At 41.3% G+C, this 4,951-nt stretch overlaps 1 non-coding gene across 1 annotated transcript; it reads left to right on the forward strand.

The window, feature by feature from the left end:
• Nucleotides 1–2,926: 2,926 nt before the first annotated feature.
• LOC122744844 lies at nucleotides 2,927–3,033 on the forward strand. The gene has a single exon (XR_006355185.1). It is a non-coding gene; the product is annotated as a U6 spliceosomal RNA (small nuclear RNA).
• Nucleotides 3,034–4,951: the final 1,918 nt, after the last annotated feature.

Genomic DNA, 4,951 nt, shown 5'->3' on the forward strand with positions numbered 1-4,951 from the left:
AACCCAGGTTCTCTCACTACAGAATAAATGCTTTGCCCATAGCTGCTAAGTATCTTAGATTTAGAGCAGGAAGAGCCCTCAGAGATCATCTAGTCTACCCCCTTGTTTTACACATACAGAAACTTAGTCCCATCAAGGTGAAGTGACTTGTCCCTGGTCACATAGGTAGTAAGCTTCAGAGGTAATATTTGAATCCAGGTCTGTTCTTTCCACTTTGCTATAAGGGACAAGGAAAAAGTACAGTTAAGAGATGTTTCCAGGGAAGCTTAGGACTGGTGGTCTTCAGGTTATGGTAAGAATTGGGGATTCAGAATGGTCTTAGATTTCATGAATCATTGTTCCCTGCTTCAGGGGAGTTTGGGCACACCTAGCATCAAAGCATCTTTCTCAGCACCAGGGACAGGGGAACCTCTATGTGATCAGAGTGCCTCACATTTGATAGGACAGAGAGGGATCCTATTTGATCACACAGCACTCCCCTCCCCATTGAGATCATAATCACGGAGATCTCATTTATTTGGAAACCTGAGAGTATGTGGACTGGAATAAAAGCTTTCAGAAGTTGGGCTTCCATGGAAGGCTCATAGAATCATCTATATGGAGCTGGAAGAGACCTCATTCCGAGCAGGCTTTTCATGTCACAGATGAGGAAACTAGCACAGAGAGGTGAACTCATTTCTACAAACCAACAGAGATAAGTCACCAATTTTGAGTCAGCATTTGTGCCTTGGTCTTTGAATTCCACATGTAGCTATTTTCCCAGTCTGAGAGGACAGAAAGGAGAAAATATCAGACAAGAAGAGGACAAAAAATAGGCAGTAGAAAGTAGCTTAGAGAAAGACTGGGGCAAGGGCAGCAGTGATTTCTCTGCACTACAACAGATGCCCAGAAAAATGTCATTGTTTGAATTTTTTCTTCAAGGGTATAGCTGAGAAGTTGACTCCAGATGGCTCTGGAAGGGATGTTTGCTATGGTCCTGCTGTCATCAAGGGAAGAAGTATTCCCAGTTGATCAATATTATTTTGCCACTTAAGTCCATTTCTGTCTTAGTCCTTATAGGCTCTTTGGCCCATGCCTCTCTCTACTTAGAGTGGAGGTCCTATGCCATTATTTCAAGAATGACTTCCATTATTAGAAATATAATATTTTGCAAACCTTAAACTGTTACATAAATATTAGCTATCATCACCACCACCACCACCACCATCACCACCAGTAGTAGTAGTAGTAGGCCTCCACCAGTCAGATCAGCGCCTTGAAGAGCCACAGGCCACAAGTGTGGCTGTGCAGTCTGATATGGGAGCCACAGCTCCTGAGTGACTTATAACCGGTAACTGCCGCATCCCGTGTTGTATCTACCCCATGAGGAGTACCTGGAGTGTCCTCTCCAGGGCTCTGGCATGGGAGGATCAATATGGAAAACAAGCTGTTGCCCATGCAGCAGGTTTTCCCTCTCCTCGACATTGGTGGATCCAAAGGAGAGGCAGAGCCAATCCAGTTTGGCACCAGTGCCACCGCAGGAGTTGCCAGAGGGATGTGATGTCCAACATCCAATTGCCTAAGGGACTCCGGCCTGATTTTTCCTCGGGGTTAATTCCTGAAGCCTTTCCTATATATGGGTATAGCCTCAATGCAGCGGAGGTTTAAAATCAGGGTATCCTTCCCCTAGGAAATCACTACCATCATCAGACAAAGTGCTTGATTTAGATCTAGGAAGATCTGGGTTTAATTTCCATCTTAGACAATGACTAGCTTGGTGTCCTTGGGCAATCTCCTCAATTTCTCTTGATTTCAGTTTCCTTCTTTATAAAGTAAGGTTGATAATAGCACCTACCTTGGAAGGTATTGTGAAAAGCAAAAGAATCAATGTATAGGGGCAGCTAGGTGGCACAGTGGATAAAGCACAGGCCCTAGATTCAGGAGGACCTCAGTTAAAATCTAGCCTCACACACTTGACACTTAATAGCTGTGTGACCTTGGGCAAGGCACTTAACCCTCATTGCCCCACAAAAAAAAAAAATTAAAAAAAAACTTTTAAAATAATTAATGTATGTAAAATGCTTAGCAAATCTTCAAAATTTTGCAAAATTAAACATGTATATGTCCCTTATAAATATTAGCAATTATTATGACTAATATTTATAGTAGAATGAGTGTTTAACTTTCAGTTTGAATGTCACCTTTGACATTTTCTAGCTGTGTGACCTAGAACAAAGCATTCTTTTTCTCTGACCCACATATTTCTCATCTATAGAATGGGGACAGGAATCCCTGCAGTGCCTATGGCACAGGGCTATGAATATAAGTAAAGCCTGTTTCAAATCTTACATAATTAGATAAATGTCTGACATTAGGATTATTTCCCTTTACTTCTATTATTATTATTATTTTTGGTGAGGCAATTGGGGTTAAGTGACTTACCTAGGGTCACACAGCTAGTTAAGTGTAAAGTGTCTGAGACTGGATTTGAGCTCAGGTCCTCCCGACTCTAGGGCTGGTGCTCTATCCACTGCACCACCTAGCTGCCCCTACTTCTATTATTTTTACTTTTTCCTAAAGAGCAAGTATAACTATGTCATCTCCCCCACTGAATAAACTCCAGTGGCCTCCTCTCATGACCAGAATCCAATACAGAACTCTCAGTTGGTGTTAAAGCCCTTCATCACTTAGCTCCTTTCCAGCTTTCCAGTTACCTTTTACTCTCCCCCCTTTCCATATATTCTTCAATGCAGTGCCACTGCCCTCTTGGCTGGTATTTTCACTGATTGTCCCACATGCCTAGCATGTTCTCCCTTCTGGCTTTAAGTTCAAGAAAAAAAACCAACAACCCATGTTCTGTAAGAAAGGCTTCATTTCCCAATCTCTTAATTCTAATACCTCCCCTCTGTTTATTATTTTCTACTTATCTTCAATAATATATGTTATAGTGCTCGCTTCGGCAGAACATATACTAAAATTGGAATGATACAGAGAAGATTAGCATGGCCCCTGCACAAGGATGACACACAAATTCTTGAAGCGTTCCATTTAAGAAAAAAAAAGAAAAAAAGAATGTATGTTATATTAAAGTTCTATATGGGATATATATAAGCTACATATAACTATATATGAAACAAAGCTATGCATATAATTATGTGTGTGTGTGGAGATAGATAGATGGACATACAGGTAGATGGACAGTATTTGTATGTAATTGTTTGCATGTTGTCTTCCCCAATTAGACTGTGAGCTCCTCAAGGGCAGGGACTATCTTTTACCTTTCTTTGCATCCTCATTGCTTAGCAGAGTGCCTGGCACACAATGGGTGCTTAATCAACATTTATTGCTAAACTATGATTACTGCTCTTACCACAATGCTCAGAATGAGACTCCTACAGAAAACTCTGTGTCAGTAAACCATTCATCCAAACCTCATCCCAGGCTAGTTCCATTGATGAACTGAGAAGTCTCAGTCATGCCCCTATTGTTAAATGATTAAAGTTCACTTTCCTTTGTCTGACATTCAAGGCTCTCTCTAAAATAGCACTGCCCTTCTTTTCCATACTTCTTTGTGCATGGTACACTCTAACTCTCTGTCACTCCGTGGAGACAGCATATTATAATTTAATAGTATCTGTGCCTGGAAAACTCATCACCTTGGAGCTATCCTGCTGATAAGCCTGTCCATTGTCATCTGGGCTGGTCCTTGGATGAAAGTTGGAGGCTACATCATCCATGGTGCATGATTTTTAGAGGTAGCTGGTGGCACAGTGGATAGAGCACTGGGCCTGGAGTCAGGAAGTCGTAAGGTCAAATCCAGACTCAGATATTTAGTAACTGTGTGATCCTGGTCAAGTCACATAACCTATGTTTGCCTCAGTTTCTTCAACTATATAAAAATGAGGATAATAACACTTTCCTCCCAGGGTTGTTATGAAGATCAGATGAGATAATATTTGTAAACAATGTTTAGCACGGTGCCTGTCACATAGTAGATGCTTAATAAACATTTGTTTCCTTACTTCCTCCATGACCTTGAGCAAGCCATTTAATTGCTTTGGTTTAAGTGCCTTTATAAAATGAAGGAAACGGAAAGGACTCCTGCTCAATAATTCTCAGGAACTCAGCAGCAGTGATGTGTCAAAGGCTCATTTATTGTCATTCTTGTGAGAATGGTCACACAGTGTGCATCTGGTGGGTGCAAAGAATGGAAGTTCGAAGGCCCTGTTTTAACCCCTTGTCCCTAATGTCAATGGACCCTCCTCTTTTTTATCACTGGTCAGTTACTCAAGGGTTAAAATCTATGTGCAAAACCTAGCTAACCAGAACGCAGTATTTCTAACCCTAATTTCCATAATTGTTCTTTGGGTTCTTAACCAGTGGTGGAGGTGACACAGGGACATTTCTTCAATCTTCCCTTATATGTACACAGCCCAGGAAAGGACCTAATTGAGACAAGCTCAGGACTCCTTGAATCATGTAATCTTGTTTCCTGGAGGGGAAGGAGGGGGACTGAGACCTTTGTCTTCAAACAGGTCCAGAGGAGTGTAATTTAAATGGTACCTGTTATATTCTTATTGAGAGGAGACCATTCTCCATTTCCTCACAATGAAGGAGTTGGAAGAGCTAGTCTCTGTGGTCCCTAGCAGCTCCAGAATCTATGACCTTATGACCTATGGCCGTAAATCATCATGGGGATATGGATTATTGTTTTTATTATAACGTAATCAGTAATGACCCTCCTCTCTTTTCCCATCCCCTTCCCTCCTCTTTCTTTTTCTTTTTCTTCAGTGTGATGGACTGGGAAGAGCACTGGACCTGGAATCAGGAGAGTTTGGGCCAGGAGGTTGCTGGTAAATGTGTAACAACCGACTCTCTGTGGAAAAAAAAAAAAAGCTCGACACGGAATACTTTAAAATGTAATCTATATTATTAACATTTTCTCAAGTCTAGACAATCAACAAAACAATAA

This window comes from Dromiciops gliroides, chromosome 2, assembly GCF_019393635.1.
Source record: "Dromiciops gliroides isolate mDroGli1 chromosome 2, mDroGli1.pri, whole genome shotgun sequence".
NCBI classification, from domain to species: Eukaryota; Metazoa; Chordata; class Mammalia; order Microbiotheria; family Microbiotheriidae; genus Dromiciops; species Dromiciops gliroides.